Source organism: Rhinatrema bivittatum, chromosome 6, assembly GCF_901001135.1.
Source record: "Rhinatrema bivittatum chromosome 6, aRhiBiv1.1, whole genome shotgun sequence".
In the NCBI taxonomy this organism is placed as follows: domain Eukaryota; kingdom Metazoa; phylum Chordata; class Amphibia; order Gymnophiona; family Rhinatrematidae; genus Rhinatrema; species Rhinatrema bivittatum.
The window spans coordinates 303,255,376-303,275,054 of record NC_042620.1 but is presented as its reverse complement, the minus strand read 5'-3'; the positions used below and the strand labels follow the sequence as shown (position 1 = coordinate 303,275,054).

Below are 19,679 nucleotides of genomic sequence, written 5' to 3'. Positions count from 1 at the left end.
TTATCACCCTACCAAATCAGCAGTTTTGGAGGGAAAGCTAATAGCAGCCAAACTAATACATTTTTAGGAGGGCAACTGCCTGCTTAGAGCCCACTGACGACACCCATTCTCATGGCCACCCTGTGATTGGTCAGTAACCCATTACCATATTTAGATTTCATAGACCAGCAATGTAAGAGCAACTGGGGAAAGCAGTCTTTTACTTAAAGAATACATAGGAGGGGCTATTGGTCAGTGAGTGACTCGGCCATGTTATATTCGCCCCAGCTGAACCATGGGCTTCCTTTATTAATGTGCTTGCATGAATCGATTCTAGTGTCAATACGAATAGGATTCCTTTGCAGGTTTTTGTTAATCTATAAACAGGATTTATTTGCTGCTGTCAGGAATCAGATTGGTTAGTCCTAAATTACAGCAGTTCATGATGACCCTTGATGCCACTCTATTGTTGGCTCTTTTCAAAGCAAATTCCCCTATTTTATTTCTTTCTTAGCTAAAGATACTCTAAATTTCATAAATTAGTACCATATTTACTTTATTATATAATTAAGATCATGAGTAAAAAATAAGCAAGACTATATTTTGCCTGTTCTTAAACATTTTTAGGAATGTGGCTTTAAGATGGTATCTGTATTCACCGAATCTTGCAAAGAAATTTTGGTAATGCAATATATATACGGAATAATTACTGTTTCATTCACAAAATTGTTTGGTTCTTACCGATCGATATAGGTACAACAATATATGTAGTATGTACACCATGTGCTCTGTCTAGCTGTGATGGAGAAAGTATTATCACAGGGTGCTGGAACCTGAGCCACACTGCCTTCTCAAGTGTCTCATTAACCTTCACTTCAGAATTGTTCTTTAGGTTCCATATTGTGTGTTTGATACGTGCTAACTCCTCCTCTTTAACTCTCCTCGGTCATGCTGGGTCCAGTCCTCTCTGGTCTTTCCAGTACTTTCCCCTGAAAGCCATAACTCTTTTTCTGCTTCAGCTTCTTCCTCCTCCTGGTTTGCTCTCTGTTCTGGGTCTGTAAGCAGGGCTGCTCTTTTGGTGTTCATTCTTATTTTGTTAAACGCTTCAACACAGGAAAACTTTTTCTTCAGCTTCTTTTTTTTCCTTTGCAACTTTGTTTATAACTGTTTGTCTGTTGTTCCTGGGGCCTTGTTTGCTGTAATGTCCTAGCCTGACTTCCTTCTGATGAGGTACATAGACTGTATTATTTCAACCAGATTCAAAGTATCTTAAGATGCTGAATCAAACAGTAAACACATATAGGTTGTATTAAAGTGCAGTGGAAAATATGATTCTTAAAAACATGCATGTGCAAATTCTCTCTGGGAAAAACATCCTATATAAGCTGTATTTTATTTCAGGGAAAGTGCAATTATTGTCGTTTTAAAATGTCATTGTCCTCAGTATCAGACTTCATAAAGAAGTTTCTGAATGACTCAACCGAAGAGCAGTTAACAGCAAGGGCTCTCTGAAAGTATTTATTGAAATGAATGCATCCTACATTGATTTCAAGTTGCTGTCTTTCGTGGTATTTGGTACTAGTTTATGTTTCAGAAGTCAGGTACAGACCCCACAGTCTGATTTTTCTGATGTCCATGCTTACAGGCAAGCGTTCCTGTAAGAATGTTTCATCCTTGATTGTGAGGTGTTCTTTTCCTGATAGCTTGTGGCACAGTAGTTCCCATCCCTCTCTTGAAGGCACTCCTAACCAGTTGGGGGTTTCAGAATATCCATTGTGAATAAGCATGAGAGGTTTGGATACGTTGGTGACCCAGGGTATGCTGATCTATCTCATGCATATTCATTATGGATATCCTGAAAGCCTGACTGGTTAGGTATGCCGCCAGGAGAGGGTTGGGAAACACTGTGATAGCATATTTTATTATGGTGCATAAACAGATTCGGGAAAATTTTTAAACCCCGGTGTGCATAAACCCCAATTTTCAAACAGGCCTGGCCACGCACGTAAAGCCCGGTACTCAATTAAGTGCCAGGGCCTGAAAAGGGGGCGGGGGGGGGGGGGGGCGGCCAGTACAGCGGCCATTTGCCGCTCTGCCGGGGGAGCGCGCGCCGGCAGTTGGCCAGCACGCACAAGTTGCTTCTGCTCCAGAGGAGCAGCAACTTTAAAAATTAAAAAATATAGGTAAGGTAAGTTAGGTTTAGGGGAAGGGGAAGGGAGGTTAGGTAGGTGGGTTAGAAAGTTCCCTCCCAGTCTGCTCCAATTAAGGAGCGGACTGGGAGGGAACTGGGAGAGGCCCGATCTCGTCACCGCACGTACGTTGTTAAAATTAGGCTCCCCTGCGCACACCGTCCAATGATGTTATAACATGTACGCGCCAATGCGCACATGTTATAACATCACCTATAACGTGCACCTTTTAAAATCTACCTCATTGTTTTTGGTAGTGCCTCGGTATGCAGTAAGATCTGAACCTCATCTTTTCTTAAATATACAGATATTTTATTCTGCAGGCATGACATACAGTGTTACTGGCATAAGACCTTCACGTGTCAATGCTGTCAAAAATGACCTAAGAAATATTTCTTCCTCCATGGTAATCCCTACTAGATTTATGAATTTTACTACTGGAGTATGATTGATGTTCTACAGTAGTTTTTTTCCCCAAACATATCCATTTGAACTCTATTGAAATTTCTGGTTCAGTGCCTTTCCTGCAAGAGCAGATAGCAGGGCTGTCTCTTTTGGAGGTTTCATCCAATAATAAATGAGCAGCTATGGTTTCTGCCGAAATCATGGTGGTTTGTACAGAGCAGATCCAAGAACCGGTGTAACCTATAATGCTGCAGTCTCTTTGGGAGGTCATGGAAAGAGAAGAGGCTGCAGTTACAACCAAAATGGAAAATATGAAAAAAGTCAGTTGTGAATGTGAAAGATAAACTTCAGAACAAGAAACTATGATATCAGGGATTTTGCAGGAAGCTGAGATATTGGAGAGACGTTGCCTACCAGTCAGACCCGCCTTGGAGGATAGCATAACTTTAGCTATGTTTTCCAGCTTCATCGCTAAACAGAGACATTTGACACTCAACTTTCCTAAAGTACATATTCTTCTGGTGGGTATGGTAAATGAGATGTCCTGCTGAAAATGAAAGCAATCTTCCTACCAAATAAATTTCAAAGGGCCGTGCGGGTGCACATTGATGCCTGTGCGTTGGTACGCACTCAGGGATGCAGCAGTTTTATAGCACATACGCATGTATGTTATAAAATAGCCTGGACACATGTATGTGGGTACCCTATTTTGCAACTGGGCGCGCACATCCAGGTATGAACCGCGCAAATGGGGGAAATTTTATAACCAGTGCACGTCCACGCGATAACCAGTTTCACCAGTTTGTCCAACCAATTCACCCAGTGTAGAGCTAGTTCCGCAAAACCCCTCGGGAATGGCTGTTTTTCTTTGTTTTTTTTTTAAATGCATACTTCCTCCACAGCAGAAGTAAAATTACGCAGCACTGGACTTAGGAGTGTGCCCAAGTTCTTAGATATTTGCACGTACCTGGTCCCCACCCTGGAATGCCCACATCCTGCCCAAACCATGCCATGTCACGCCCCTTTTTGAATCAAAGTGCGATATTCACACATCCGGAGACGCTCTCGCATTTAAGTGACTTTTAAAATCCGTAGGGCACGCTCATGTCCTACACGCGTGCACATCTCCAGATTCTGGCGCACGCCGGGCTTTTAAAATTCACCTCTTATTCATTACCTGAGTATAAACATGAGTCAGGAAGTAGGAAAGATTCCACTGGATACTAATCAGGATTTTGTTAAGAGACAATATTTTATAAATTGTGCAGCTCTCACCATCCGCTTTATAAATTACCAGTATAAATATTACCTTTGAAACCCGTTATTTTTGTAAAGCCTGTCGCTGTTAAATGTTCTATTTATACTGTTATATGTAAAGCCTGTTGCTAATTTACTGTTTCACTGTACACCGAGGTGATGTATAACTATACGTACCACGGTATAAAAGAATCTATAAATAAATAAATAAATAAATAAATCTCTGCTGGCCCACTTACTGAAAACTGGGCTGATGACTTTTTTCTTGTTATGTAATTATAAACCTTGATTGAATTTTTATAAGTTGTGGACTTACAATTTAAGTTATACCAATAGTTCTTTTATTGGGGGGAGGAGGGATTTAATAATAATAAGTTTCTTTTAAATTAAGTGGAGCTAATCTAAAAGTGAAAACATGTTATCTTTCTTTGTAATTCAGAATTTTAAAACAATAAAAAAGAATAATTTAAAGTATCAGCTTGTCTCTTTCTTAGTAATTTATTTTCTCTCTGTCCTAGTATGTTTAATTTTCTTATTGTTTTCACTCTTCACTTAGAGTAATGACATCTTAATTGCTAATCATTTAATAGCAACTGATATTAATGGCAGAGTAATTTGTTGGTTTGCTTCTTTTTTTGGAGAAGCAGTTGCTTTGCATAAAGTTAGGTATTTCCTTCTCTGATGCTTGGGAATTGAGTGGGGGAGTGCCCTAGGGATTGGCACTGTCTGCTGCAGTGTTTCATATTTATGTACAACCATTGTGCAAACTGATCAGTAACTTGGGCCTGCAGTTATGTATGCAGATGACTTGCAGCTTCATTGTAAGTTGGGTTCTTTATGTGAGGATCATTTTAAGAGATTTAAAAAAAAAAAGTATTAAAAGAAAGTGCAATATGGTTTCATTTAATTTCATTTTTTGTGAAAGCTAGTCTTTTCAGCATCTCATACATCTTTCAGACAATAGGTACTCATTAAGGGCTTGATTTTAAAAAGCATTTACACACTTAAAATTGGGTTTTACATGTGTAAATGCACTTTACCTATGTAAGTAGACTTTTGAAAATTTCCACAATATATGCCATTGATTTGTCCATAGGATTTACTCGTGGAAGTGCCCTTCACTTGAGTAAATGGCTTCTGAATGTTGCTACGATAGTATGCTACATTTACATGTCTAAGGCTTTTGAAAATTACCTCCATAGAGTCTATGGCTAGCCTTATGTCCTGTAGAAAGAAACTGAATATCAGGGACCTGAATCAGTGCTTCTTTGGTGCATTGCCGTTGTTTGTCCTAACTGTAAATAAATAAGCAGGAATATTGAAATGGTTTGCAGTGAAGGATTTTAATAGGATGTATCATATGCATTGTGAGGTACAAGACTAAGAAATGCTTAGCAATCCATTATGGCACATATTGCTATGTGCTAATTTATTATTTGTATATTGATTTTTCTATAATGTTAAATCATAAAATTATCTGGGTAAAAAAAAAAATCACATTTCAGTTATAAAATGGTAATTTTCAACCTGTTTTAAAGAGTGTTCAACTAATACAACAAGAAAAATGGGGCAAATGCACCAATGTTTAGCTGTGCTCACATCATAAACAGTGCTTGGCAGCCAAATAAATTCAGCAGATTGCACAATATTGCCTTAGCATATATATTGCAGCAATTTTCTATTACATTGTCAATAGGTTTTACCCACATTGAGTGCACTTATAAGTGAATTTTAAAAGCCCAGCGCGTGCCTATACCGGGAGATACGCGCACAAGTTGGTCTGGCGCACCCCGAGTGGATTTTTAAAAGGTGTACGGTCATTCCTGGATTTCTTAATGAAACCAGCGCGTAAATACTTATGCGCCCGAGCACGCACTGGCGTCCCCTGCCGCCTAGCTTTACTTCTGTTATTGATGGCGTGTAAGTCATAAAATAAAAACATCTAGGCATGTCACCGGGACTAACAGTGGGGAAGAGAGGCTATTAAACCTGGGGGGGGGGGGGGGGTTAGAAGTCCCTATCCCTTGTCTGGGTTCATGAACTGGGAATACTAGTAATAGTGTTGGCGTGCTTGTCTACTAAAGTGCCCCCCCACTTACGCAGTAGAAGAGGCAGTTGCGTGCACGCAGACCAGGATTTGACAGTAGGCACTCTAGGCCTGTGCACTAGGGCAGCAAAAATCTGGGGGGGGGGGGGGAGAGGAGGCAGGGGTTTGCTGAAGAATTACTGCCTCCCTGCTGTGCTGGATCTCTCTCTCAGCAGTGAATAGCCCTCTGCTGCCTGATCCAGCCCCTCCCACCCCAGGCGGCGTGCAGGGAACAAAATGGGAGGAGAGTGAGCCTGGAGCACGGAGAGCAAAGGGAGATCATTTTGGTAAGATTAGGAAGGGGCTAAGTGGGGGATCATTGGGAGTGAGGAGAGGCTGAGGGATGAGAGGGGGGATCAGATGGGGGTTGAAGGGGAAGTGTTTGTGTGTCTGTGTGCACGAGAGAAGAGAATGATGCTGGGGTGTGTGTGTGCGCCAGATTTAGAGAGGAGTTGTAAGGGGGAGCAGGAATACCGCCCTCCTCTCCTTCCCCCTCCCCCACCCACTGCAATTCAGGAGCTCGGAGTCTATCCCCCAGACCCCAGATTCTCCCTTCTTGCTTCTCCTTTCTCTCCAGATCCTGGAATTCAGCCCCTAACATTTCCTACTCCCTTTCCCCTTTCTCAATCCCAAAACGTCCCTCCCTCTTCCTCTTTATCTCCCATCCCAAAGTCCTGAATTTCCACATTCCTCTATCTTTCCTATCTCCCATACTCCCCATCCCCAGTCCTTTCTACCTCTCCTCCCTCCATCCGCAGTTCTCTTTCCTTCTCCCTCAAATCCCCCAGCCTTTCACCCTTTCCTCTCCCCATCCCTGGCGCTCTCACCCTTCCCTTCTGCCCATCCCTGAGATCACCTTCCTGTACTGATACTTACAAATTATACCAAAACAAACAGGTTTGGAAAATCACTTAATTTTTATAATATGAAAGATGGAAATGCTTGAGAATGTGCTTCACATTTTTCCAGTTTTTGTGACAGAATCTATGCCTGAGCTGCCACAGCAAACTGTGGGACTCTGCCTTACACCTCCTGCTTAATGTTGTCTGACCTTACTGGGGGAGGGGGGGACAGGGGGCAGGCACCAGCAGCAAACCCCCTAAATCTGCTTCAGCACTTGCCCACTTAAAATTGTGCACGCATGTGCACATTCAGCAAACACGCATACATGTGAGCCCATACAGCTGTTTCAAAGTTACCATCTTAATGTGGGTAAATGGGCTTTTGAAAATTGCTATGATAGTATGTTACCTTTACAGTTTCATTTGAAAATTAACCTGTAAGGCCCTGGTGTGCACATTGATTAGGTTGTAGGTCTGGCAGTGAAACTGTTGTTCAATATACCCTGAGCCACCCGCACCACTAACATGGTCTGCAGTAGCTGCAGATGTCCAGTGATCCTACAATGAACCTTTTTGAGCTTCCTGTATCAAGGGGACACAGAGTGAGAATATATCAGTCCAAATAAAAAAGGCAGTTTTCAAAGACATTTACAGTACATGCATAAAATGACCTAACAATCTTGCCTTCCTCGGATGTGGCTAAAAGTGCACGCAGATTTCATGAAAAGGAGACGTTCTTGAGGGCTTGCTTTGCTCAGGGGAGGAAGATAACGTGTACTTTCAATTTTCAAATGCGTGTGCTCTATTTTGCCTTCTCCCAGCAGCTCGCACAACTAGTAGATGCAATGTATACAGACTGCTTTGAAAAGCATATTTTGTACTTGCTAATTTTCAGAAACAAATATGGGCAGTTTGTTACTTGTTTAAATTTTGCATAAAATAGTTTGCAGTTGGTTAGGCCTTTTGAAAATGGTCTCTTATTAACATAAGGGCCGATACAGTAAAGTCCGCGGCTTGGCTGCACATTTTGTTTTCTGAATCGCGCAGGAATACCTAATAGGGCCATCAACATGCATTTGCAAGTCGTGGGCGCTATTAGGTTCGGAGGGTTGGACGCGCGTTTTCGGCCCCTTACTGAATAAGGGGTAACGCTAGCGTGTCAAACGCGCGTCCAATAGAGGGTTAACAGTGCACTCCATCGGAGCACACTGTACTGTATCGGCCTGATAGATAGATCAGACCTTGTGAGCTTAACATGAATGAATTTATAAACCAAATCTCAGGTGTTTAGAATGCTCACTTAAAAGATCCACATTACAACACATACAATCATAAAGTGCACACAGTTTAATAATTTGAATCAGCATTGATACATTATTCACCATAAGGTTAACAGATAATGCCAACATTTTGTTCAGCTGGAACTGTGGGAAGAAGAAATTAGTGTAGAATTAGGTTCAAGAACATATCCAATAAAATCACATAAAGCCCGTCAAATTTTTATTTATTCATGAATCTGAATATCTATCCATCTGAAAAATTCCACAGTTGATTTCTAATGATCTACCATGGATTTTGCTCAGAATGCAACATTTTTACTTCAAATTTCCAATGAATTTTTGCTGCAAACTGCACTAAATTTGTCTCAGTGATGCAAATGCGAACTAGGCTAAAATGTGTTTTCTTCTAAGCCCTAAATTTATTTGCATGCTTTAATAGAGAGAGAGCAAGCTATATACTGTTTGTGATCAGATGAAAGGTAGTGCTGGGGATAGGAATAAACAATTTTATGTTTCCAAAGCTTAAATTAGCAATTTATATTGCACAGATTTTCTGTTTATTAGCAATTACAAAAGGAAATAGTGTATTTATACAAAATGTCCCATTTATCTTTCCCAACTTCTATATACATACATACCCTGTAGAATTGAATATTTGATTCCCACTTTATTGTGAAAGGTGGGACTCAAAGTGAGGGAAGAAGTAGGGAATAAAATAGAATGGTAAATGAATTTTTTATTTTTTTGCAAAATGTTTTTTATTGAAAAATGTAGCCATACACACACAACATTAGACTGTTTTGCAAACCATACACAAAGTTTCATGGCCAACGAAAAACAAGGAATCTGAGTAAAGAGAAACTTCAACAGTTATGAGAAATGCAATACAAAGAGAGGCAGTGCTACATGCTAAACAGTTACTTCCCATCCCTGTTTGTCCTAGAAAACTTCATGACTTCTTGTTTTAAGATTTGCATACAGCAAACAGACCCTCCTTTATCTACTTTTTGCATTTTAACCCCCTTTAGATTCATCCAAACACACATACTACAGACACCCCCTATCCACCTCCCATCTTCCTTTTCAATGGTAAAAAAAAACCAGGTAAAACTAAATAATCGCAATTATTTATTTATTATTTATTGGGTTTTTCTATACCGGTGTTTGGAATTATCGTTTTACATCAAAGTACAGGAATATAAATGTTAATATATAATAAAATAAAAAATACACGAAGCGAATAAATCATAAAAAACTCAAAACAACATTTTTCCCCCATAACTCTTAAATCCAGAGCCCTGGCCCAAACCAGCACATTTCTTCAATAGTTGAATCCTGCTTGTGCTGTCTGCCTGGATATCCAGCCAAGAACCCCGGGGTTCCGGAGATCTGTGAGCAAAAAAAGAATCATGAACCACCCACATTGCATAAGAAGCAGGGCCAGGCACTGCTTTGTAATCGCAAATGGAGAAAGTTGGCTGCTGCAAAAAAAAATAGTCATAGGTAGATAAGGAATCCATCAGTAGACCAGTGTCTGAAATAAAATCCAACATTCAGGCCGATACAGTACAGTGCACTCCGACGGAGCGCACTCTTAGCCTGCTATTGGACACGCGTTTTCCCTTACCCCTTATTCAGTAAGGGGAGGAAAATGCGCGTCCAACCCGCGGCACCTAATAGCGCCCTCAACATGCAAATGCATGTTGATGGCCCAATTAGGTATGCGTGCGGGATCCAGTAAGTAAAATGTGCAGCCACATTTGGGTTGGCGCTAATTTCTTCCGGCGCCGGGAAAGTGCACAGAAAAGCAGTAAAAACTTTTCTGTGCACCCTCCGACTTAATATCATAGCGATATTAAGTTGGAGGTCCCGAAAAGTAAAAATAAAAAAAATAAAAAATTTGAATTTGGCCCGCGGCTGTCAGTGGGCTCGAGAACCAATGCCGGCAAAATTGAGCGTCGGCTGTCAAACTCGCTGACAGCCGCCGCTCCTGTCAAAAAGGAGGCGCTAGGGACGCGCTAGTGTCCCTAGCGCCTCCTTTTCTCCGTTTTTACCGCGTCACCTAATTTAAATAGAGAATCTTGTCATCTGCTGGGGTCGACCGATCGACCGCACTCTTTTTCATACTGTTCGTCATCATTCTTGCTGCAACTGGCTCAACGAAAGTTCTACACTGCCCAAGCACCCAAGTGGCTTCAACAGGAAAATAGCAGGTAGGTATGTAAAAAAAACAACAGATTCCCATGGATCTCCAAGGAGCTCAGAGAACTGACCTCTGCTCAGCTAAGCATCATTGCTAGAAGTCCAGTAGATAACATTTTTTAAAGAATCAGAATTAAAATCAGTACTAGTTTGCAGCCAAATTTCACAGATTTGCCTATCAAAAATTAAACTGCATATTTTCGACACTGCTTATTTACATAGTTTGAAAAATTCATAATGTCTGCCAAAATGTACAAAATTGCTGTAAAAGAATATGTCCCTTATGAGTTCATTAATCAAGTCAGCCTGCTTCAAGGTATATAAAGACAAACTGGCATGTCTTTAGGGGTTCCCTTCTCTTAAATAAAGCCCAAATTAACAATAAGCACAACTTTTATTGTTTGACTTTTACCTAGATATCTAGCTAAATGGCTGTGAGAATGATTTAACTGCCTTATGTTGATTCTTTTTTTTGTTTCACCAGCACATGATAAGCTTCTGGAGTCTGTGAGTTCTTGGCAGGAGCACTCTTTATTCAGCTGGCTAATAATTCCTTTTGCATTCTAATCACTGCTAGATGGGAAGTGTTACCTAATCGCTAAGATATTTTACTGTTAAAGGGGAATAAAAAGTTTCCAAGAAGGGGTGGGGCGTGGGTGGGGTCTGGGCGTTCCGACATTTTTCCATGAAATTTGCGCGTACATACTTGCGCGCAGTGGGGTCCCCGCCACATAACTTTACTTCTGCTTTGGATGATATGTAAGTTGTAAAAGAAAAATTTCTAGGCAGATCAGCAGGGTTGTAAAGTTCGGGGTTAACGGGGGAGAAGGGAGGCTATTAAACTAGACGGGTTTAGAAGTCCTATTCCTTAAGTGTACGAGCTGGGAACAAACTGGGAAAATAGCTGATGTTGTCGGTTCATGTGGCTTTTAAAATCCCCCCCCCCCCCGCCCCCATTTATGAGGTAGAAGCATAATTTCCTCGTACATGTGCACACAGTCAGGCTATTTCATAACATGAGCACATAGACACATGCGTGTTATAAAATGACCGTGTTTTGGGTGCAGGCTGTCAAACGCACACATATGTGCGTCCATGGGCCACTGTGAAAGTTACCATCATAGCCTCTAATAGGAGACCTATTATTTAAGATGCTCAGATTAAAATAGAATATTATTAATAGACATGGCTAAAATGTGGATTGAAAGCAAGTAAATTAGTGATATGCATTCATTTGTAATGAAAGGGTAATCTGAACTAAAAAGGCCATTTTCATTTTGTTCCTTTACAAACAAAAGAAATGGACAGAGACTGTGAAAATAACCTTTTTGTTTCCGATTGTTTTCGGATATGTTCACTCTGCATGTCAAAGTGGCCCCTAACCCCTACGCTACTACCTAAACCTCACCTCGAGTTACTAGGTGGGCCTCGTCCTATAGTAGCATAAATAGCTGCTTACTATGGTGCCACCCCCAGATGTGCTCTCTGTCTCTCTTTCTTTCTCTCTCTCTTTCTCTTTCTCTCTCTCTCTCTCCTCATCTCAGGCCCTTCTCCCACATCACAGGCCCTTCCCCAACCTAAAAATGTCCAAAAAAGTAATTTGCAAAAAAAATCGCAAATTGCGTTATGAACATAACACATGATATCGCTTTGCAAAGCCAGCCCACTTTTACAGAAACCCCACCCCCAACTCCTCCCCAATCCCTCCCCTTTTAAATATGTGCATTGTGCCATGCGTTATGGTGCTTATTGCATGTGTTAAGGCATGCGAAAATGCCTTAACGTGTGCATTAACGCATTTTGAAGAATGATGCGATCAGCTGGAATACTCAGTGGCACAACTGCACCACTGAAAATACTCTGCTATCTAAAAGTTAGCTGGATAATTTTATCTGGCTAACTTTAGGACTGATTTTCAGCCTGACCAGACTTAGGAAAAGTTATCCAGCTCTGAATATCAGAGTTAGATGAATAACTTGTTAGGATAACTCATCTCCTCCCAGTTACACCCCTGCTCTGCCCACTACTTAGTCAGATAAGTAGCTTAGATAATTAGCTAAATTAAGAATTTATCTGGCTAAAGGTCTTATTTTCCAAGGCTATTGCAGGCTTGCGCTAACAGCGTAAGCCTGCAATAGCTTGCGAAAGTAGCGCATGCTTGCGCTACCTAAATTGGGGCAGAGTCGGCCCCGGAAGAGGAGGAGTCGGGGCGTCACCGGGGTCGACTCCGTGAAGACGGCGCCGCCAGCGAAAAGGTAAGGGCCTTTTCGCGTCCTATTTCGCGCCCAATAACTACACCTTCTATGGTGGCGCTATTGGGTGCGAAACCGGCAGCGATCACACCGCGGCGGTGCGATCGCTGCCGGCTAGCGCAGGACCGCCCCCCCAGGTCGACCCCCCACCCCCATTAGCGCAATTTTCTAAGTATCGCAGGCCTGCGATACTTAGAAAATGAGGCCCTAAGTGGCACTGAATATCAACCTCTGATATATCTGTCTTTATACGGTTACAGCATCAGCAGGAGTTGAGTGGAGAAATACAGTATTTCACTGTGTCCCAAATATAGGATGAGAGAGCTGTAAGTTTTGTCACTTTTAACGGAAACAGGTATATAACAGCACTGCAGTTTTTCCTTTCTCAGTGTTTGTGAGTGTCTCATTTAGTGAAGCACACAGTATGTGTTTTGTTTCACAAGAAAGTGACAGACAACCTGCTGTGTGTGTGTGTTCACACTATATAAGTCTATTGTAACACTAAAAGACCTCAGCCAGTGCAACTAGATATCTGTACAGAACATCATGCTAATGCCAGTACTTGTGGCAACAAAGGCCAGATTTAGCATGAATGAGAGAGGAAGGAGCATAAAAGGAAAGCCTGTTCCTGTACATGGAAAAAGTGTCAGCACAAAAAATACTAGTGATCATATTAGAAATCCCCCAAACAAGGTAAACAATTTATTTTAGGGGGAAAGCAGTTACAGAGGCAAGGTCAAACCTGGAAAAGCAGTTACCTGCTCCCATCTCCCTCCTCCACGGTGGTGCAGCAGGGGCAGAAGAGGGCAGAGTTATTTGAGTGGCCTTAGCAGCGGAGAGGGAGCCAGTGTCACTAGGAGTTAGAGAAGCTAAAAGCAGAACACTGCTGCTGTTCATCTCTGTTTTCTCCTGAGGGCTTTCTGTATACGGTTTTTAAAGTGATTCAGATGAATCACTCAGAAGATATTTAACATCTAGTAGCTCGGAAGGATTTGGGGGGTCTAGGTACTAGTGTGCTATCCAGCAACTAGCTGCAGGAGACAGCAAGTGATACTGCTGGGGCAAAGATCAACCCCCCAGGATGAGAAGGTAGTGAAAAGTATGGCAGATGCTCCTGGCCCTTTCCCTCCCAATCCCTCCCAGCAGCACCCAAGGATCCAGAGGGAAAGATCCTGCAAAACATCATATAGTTGGGGAGGAGTAGGGTATTATAGAATGCATTCACGATCATTAGAGAAAAGATACTGGGACATCTTGGAAACAGTGACATGCGGTATCATTTGAAGAAAGAAAACCTATTAGCATTTGCTTTAGGGGAGGCTGCTAGTAGTGGTCTGGGGACACCATGTTCTGAACTCAGAGCAGCAGCTACCGCAGCATAAAAGCCAGAAAATAGAGAAAGTCTGTCATCTCAGGTCTGTTTGGCACAAAGTAGGTTTCATTAGTTCTGTATAGTTTTTTGTCTTGTTTAAATACATGTGCATCTTTTTGGAACTGCTCAGTTGTGAGTTTGTGTCTTTCCTGTCTGGCTTTCTCTTCTCCCTCTCTCTCTCTCGCTCTCTCTCTCTCTCATAGAAATATAGAAATGTAGAAATCTGATAGCAGAAAAAGACCGTATAGCCTATCTTGTCTGCATATCTGCCCAACTAATTTAGCTTTACATCACTCCCTCAGAGATCCCTTGTGTTCATCCCTTGTCTTAAATTCAGTTGCCATTTTTCTCTCCATTAGGAGGCTGTTCCATGCATCTCCTCCCTCTCTGTAAAGAAATATTTCCTAAGAGTGCTCCAGAATCTATCCCTTTTTATCCTCATCACATGACCCCCTCATTCTAGAGCTTCCTTTCTGCTTAAAAAAGCTGTTGAAATTTGTTGGAGATATTTAAATGTTTCTGTCATGTCACCACTATCTCACCTTTCCTCCAGTGTATACATATTTAGATCTAAAGTCTGCCTTATTTGCTTTAGAACAAAGACCAATAATTAGTATAGTTTAGGATAGTAATGAGCTCATTGGGAAATGTTTGTTTGCTAATGAGCTTATTTAAATACATACATTCTGGGGCAGAAATAACATAAGATATTTCAAATATCTCATGTTATCCCTGTTGCCTATGGAGTGAGTTATGTTTGCTACTATGATCTGTTTAAGGGCATTAGCCAAATAAAACATCTAACTTACTCATATGGGATATTCAGCTACTTAGCTGGATAATATCTGGCTTAATTTAGACCTATTTAGCAGATTATCTGGTTAACTTAACCGAATAAGTCCAAATATTGGCAGTTATTGGACTGTTAACCAGAAAAGTATCTCCTCCTCGAAACGTCTATTTCCTGCTCATCCACCACCTTCATTATCAGCTAAGTGGTATTGAACATTGATCTCTTAGCATCTAAGTTCATATTTGTTATTCAGTGAAATGCTAAGAGAAATTAGGGAAGCTAACCAAATTGGTAGTGCGGTAATAATGGGAGACTTCAATTACCCCAATATTGACTGGGTAAATGTATCATCGGGACACGTTACAGAGATAAAGTTCCTGGATGGAATAAATGATAGCTTTATGGAGCAATTGGTTCAGGAACCGATGAGAGAGGGAGCAATTTTAGATCTAATTCTCAGTGGAGCACAAGATTTGGTGAGAGAGGTAACGATGGTGGGGCCGCTTGGCAATAGTGATCATAATATGATCAAATTTGAATTAACGACTGGAAGGGGGACAGTAAGCAAATCCACGGCTCTCGTGCTAAACTTTCAAAAGGGAAACTTTGATAAAATGAGAAAAATAGTTAGAAAAAAACTGAAAGGAGCAGCTACAAAAGTAAAAAGTGTGCAAGAGGCATGGTCATTGTTAAAAAATACCAACTTGGAAGCACAATTCAGATGTATTCCACACATTAAGAAAAGTGGAAAGCAGGCAAAACGATTACCGACATAGTTAAAAGGAGAGGTGAAAGAAGCTATTTTAGCCAAAAGATCTTCATTCAAAAATTGGAAGAAGGATCCAACAGAGGAAAATAGGAAAATGCATAAACGTTGGCAAGTTAAATATAAGACATTGATAAGACAAGCTAAGAAAGAATTTGAAAAGAAGCTGGCCATAGAGGCAAAAACTCACTGTAAAAGCTTTTTAAAATATATCCGAAGCAGAAAACCTGTGAAGGAGTCAGTTCGACCGTTAGATGATCGAGGGGTTAAAGGGGCACTTAGAGAAGATAAGGCCATCGCAGAAAGATTAAATGATTTCTTTACTTCGGTGTTTCCTGACCAGGATGTTGGGGAGGTACCCATACTGGAGAAGATTTTCATGGGTAATGATTCAGATGGACTAAACCAAATCACGGTGAACCTAGAAGATGTGGTAGACCTGATTGATAAACTGAAGAGTAGTAAATCACCTGGACCGGATGGTATACACCCCAGAGTTCTGAAGGAACTAATAAATGAAATTTCAGACCTATTAGTAAAAATTTGTAACCTATCATTAAAATCATCCATTGTACCTGAAGACTGGAGGATAGCTAATGTAACCCCCATATTTAAAAAGGGCTCCAGGGGAGATCCTGGAAATTAGACTGGTTAGCCTGACTTCAGTGCCAGGAAAAATAGTGGAAAGTCTTCTAAACATCAAAATCACAGAACATATAGAAAGACATGGTTTAATGGAACAAAGTCAGCATGGCTTTACCCAAGGCAAGTCTTGCCTCACAAATCTGCTTCACTTTTTTGAAGGAGTTAATAAACATGTGGATAAAGGTGAACCGGTAGATATAGTATACTTGGATTTTCAGAAGGCGTTTGACAAAGTTCCTCATGAGAGGCTTCTAGGAAAAGTAAAAAGTCATGGGATGAGTGGCGATGTCCTTTCGTGGATTACAAACTGGCTAAAAGACAGGAAACAGAGAGTAGGAATAAATGGACAATTTTCTCAGTGGAAGGGATTGGGCAGTGGAGTACCTCAGGGATCTGTACTGGGATCCTTACTTTTCAATATATTTATAAATGATCTGGAAAGAAATACGATGAGTGAGGTAATCAAATTTGCAGATGATACAAAATTGTTCAGAGTAGTTAAATCACAAGCAGATTGTGATAAATTGCAGGAAGACCTTGTGAGGCTGGAAAATTGGGCATCTAAATGGCAGATGAAATTTAATTTAATTTATTTATTTATTTATTTTTATTTATTGGTTTTTATATACTGCCGCTCATCAGAGATTTCACGTCGGTGTACATAGAATAAAATCCGCAATTGCGTTTTACATAAAACAGTAAGAAAACAACTGAGAAAACTTTACATTAAAAACGGTTAAATGCATTAACAAAAAACAATTTATAAAATATAAATAGATATATAGTGATAATATTATATGGAGTAGTTGTAATATTACAATTTATAAAAGAGTCAAGGGAGAATAATGGGGGGGCAAAGGAAGGAGAGGGTATGAGTTTAAGTAGGGGAGGAAGAGAGAAAGGTGTAAAAGGAAGAGATTATATACATGTAGGGCTGAAAAACAGCAAATTCTTCAGTTTTATAAATAGAAAGGAAGGAGCTAAGGATGAAATAGGTAGGAATGAGACTAGTGTTGGCTGTTGTAAAAAGGAGGTGGGAGAGAGGTTAGAGGAAAGGTGGGGTGTCGTCTTCCGTGTCTAAACTTAATGGATGAGAGAAAGAGGAGGTAGAGAGGAGAGGGTAAAAGGGGTAGAGAAAGAAACTGTGCAGATCATGTGTAGGCTTTAGTGAAGAGCCATGTCTTGAGCTTTTGTTTAAAGGATTTTGGGGACAGTTCCAGGCGTAAATCAGTAGGCATGGAATTCCATAGCATAGGGCCAGCTAGGGATATGGCACGAGCTTTGGTGGATGCGTATTGGAAGAGTTTTGGTGAGGGGGTTTGCAGGGTGTGGACAAGTGCAAGATGATGCATATAGGGAAAAATAACCCATGCTATAGTTACACAATGTTAGATTCCATATTAGGTGCTACTACCCAAGAAAGAGATCTAGGCATCATAGTGGATAGCACATTGAAATCATCGGTTCAGTGTGCTGCGGCAGTCAAAGCAAACAGAATGTTGGGAATTATTAGAATAAAACGGAAAATATCATAATGCCTCTGTATCGCTCCATGGTGAGACCTCACCTTGAATATTGTGTACAATTCTGGTCGCCGCATCTCAAAAAAGGTATAATTGCGATGGAGAAGGTACAGAGAAGGGCTACCAAAATGATAAGGGGAATGGAATAGCTCCCCTATGAGGTAAGACTAAAGAGGTTAGGACTTTTCAGCTTGGAGAAGGGACGGCTGAGGGGGGATATGATAGAGGTGTTTAAAATCATGAGAGGTCTAGACCCGGGTAGAAGTGAATCATTTTTTTACTCTTTTGGATAATACAAGGACTAGGGGACACTCCATGAAGTTAGCATGTGGCACATTTAAAACTAATCGGAGAAAGTTCTTTTTCACTCAACGCACAGTTAAACTCTGGAATTTGTTGCCAGGGGATGTGGTTAGTGCAGCTAGTATAGCTGTGTTTAAAAAAGGATTGGATAAGTTTTTGGATGAGAAGTCCATTACCTGCTATTAATTAAGTTGACTTAGATAATAACCACCACTATTACTAGCAACGGTAGCATGGAATAGACTTAGTTTTTGGGAGCTTGCCAGGTTCTTATGGCCTGGATTGGCCACTGTTGGAAACAGGATGCTGGGCTTGATGGACCCTTGATCTGACCCAGTATGGCATGTTCTTATGTTCTTATGACTAGAACCAACAGCCCTTTTGCTCTGAAGGCAACATCTCTACAATTGAAGTTCTCCTGTTGAATGTCCTGCATATGTTTTGTTATATTCCATGGACTATAGTTATTATCTCTTATCACTGCAGTGACCACTATTATTACAGGAGCCCATTATTACTATTATAACTTTGCTCAGGGATTTTGTATTAAAATAAAACAATCTGTATGTGAATTTACTAACTTGTACCACTCTTACAATGGATATTTTTAATATAGAGAACATTACAAATGAAATAATTGATCTGGGAAAAAATGTAATGTTGAGTGCTAGCTCTTCAAAATGCAAAATTCCAAGGTAACTGTTCTTGATCACTCTCTTGAAGTTTTTAATTTTGTATTAACTTTTGTGATGACATATATAGTGCAACTACATAAACTAATGAAAAGTCATAAAACAATACAGAGTCCATATTCAAAAGCATTAAATGAAAATGTGGGCATTTATCCAGTTAAATTCTAGCCAGCTAATAGTTAGTCAAGTAGAATTTAGCTGGCTAAGTTAGGGGTATTCCCGGGGCATAACTGGGAGGAGTTGAGTTAAGTGGATAAGTTATCCTGCAAACTCCCATATTCAGAATTAGCCAGATAAGTTATCCAGCTATCTCTGGTTGGCCCATAATAAAGTTAGTCATATAAACTTATCTGGTCAGCTTTAAGATAGCCGGACTTGCCACTGAATATATAGGCTAAGTTAGCTAAGTCTATCCTGCTAACTAGCTGAGCTGCACAATGGCCAAATATGGACCTCATAGTTTATAGTTCACCCAAGGCAGAAAGTTCATTATATAGTAATGACGACCCAAAATTGACATCTAATGTTTTTGTGTAATTATATGAATAAACTGTGCAAATACTTTATTCTCCTATTTGTTATTAATGCATTGATTTTAATGGCAAAATGAGAATCTAATAAGCAAGAAAGAGATGTGTGGCAAAAACTCTTTGAAAAGCTGTGTTAAAAAAAATCTGCAATGTAGACCAATTAGGCAAATGTGCAACAACATATTTATTCACAACACAACAAGTGTGTCCCCTGACATGGTGCGTATTTTGCAAACAACTTCGTCGGGATAGACAAGTTGATATTTTATCAATTCATAAAACATAGACAGGGTTCTAATAAGTTGTCTGGAAATTAAAGTGGCTTTTTACAGTATGCGCAAATCTTAACCAGCAAGTGATTCAGGCAGGTGCTGTTCTTTGCGGCAATAGAGGGGTATTTTAAGAAGGATACAATGTTCATTAACAATTTTTCCACTGCATTAGGCAGAAACTTTCACTTGCATCAGATAGGCATCTTTTTTTTAGCTCAAATTAATTTCTTTTTCATCAAACATGTTTATTATAGCAGAGCAGCAATAATACCATGTTTCATTTATGTTAAA

General features: G+C 40.4%; 1 protein-coding gene across 1 annotated transcript in view; it reads left to right on the top strand.

The window, feature by feature from the left end:
- The window catches only part of DIAPH2 (diaphanous related formin 2), a 2,404,298-nt gene that overhangs the window by 2,240,665 nt on the left and 143,954 nt on the right, over window positions 1–19,679 (top strand). The gene's annotated exons all lie outside the window — the stretch shown is intronic.